The sequence below is a fragment of the Phoca vitulina genome, unplaced genomic scaffold (assembly GCF_004348235.1).
Source record: "Phoca vitulina isolate PV1807 unplaced genomic scaffold, GSC_HSeal_1.0 scaffold5, whole genome shotgun sequence".
Classification (NCBI taxonomy): Eukaryota; Metazoa; Chordata; class Mammalia; order Carnivora; family Phocidae; genus Phoca; species Phoca vitulina.
In genome coordinates, this window is record NW_022589708.1 from 73,085,094 (window position 1) to 73,085,438 (window position 345).

A 345-nucleotide genomic window follows, 5' to 3' on the forward strand; every position below is an offset into this window, starting at 1 on the left:
TCGCGCATGCTCCGGGAAGCCGCTCGCGGGCCGGCGCCCCTCCCGCGCGCGGCTCTGGGGGCCATGGCTTCCTGTTCCCGGGCGATAGTCACCCTTACCTAAGCCGCACTACAGAGCAGGAGGCACAGCTGGCTTGTGACCTGTCTCCCATCCGCCACCACCTTCTGCAAAGCACTAGCCGTGCATAATTTAAACTAATTTGTCTTCACATTATTGATTTGTCTTCTTTATGGATATGTTTGGTCGTATGCTTTCTACGTGCTCCCTAAACTTGTCTGCAGGTTAGAATCATGTGGAGTTCTTTTACAAATTCCAAACCCAGAGCATACCCCGGACCAGTTAAAC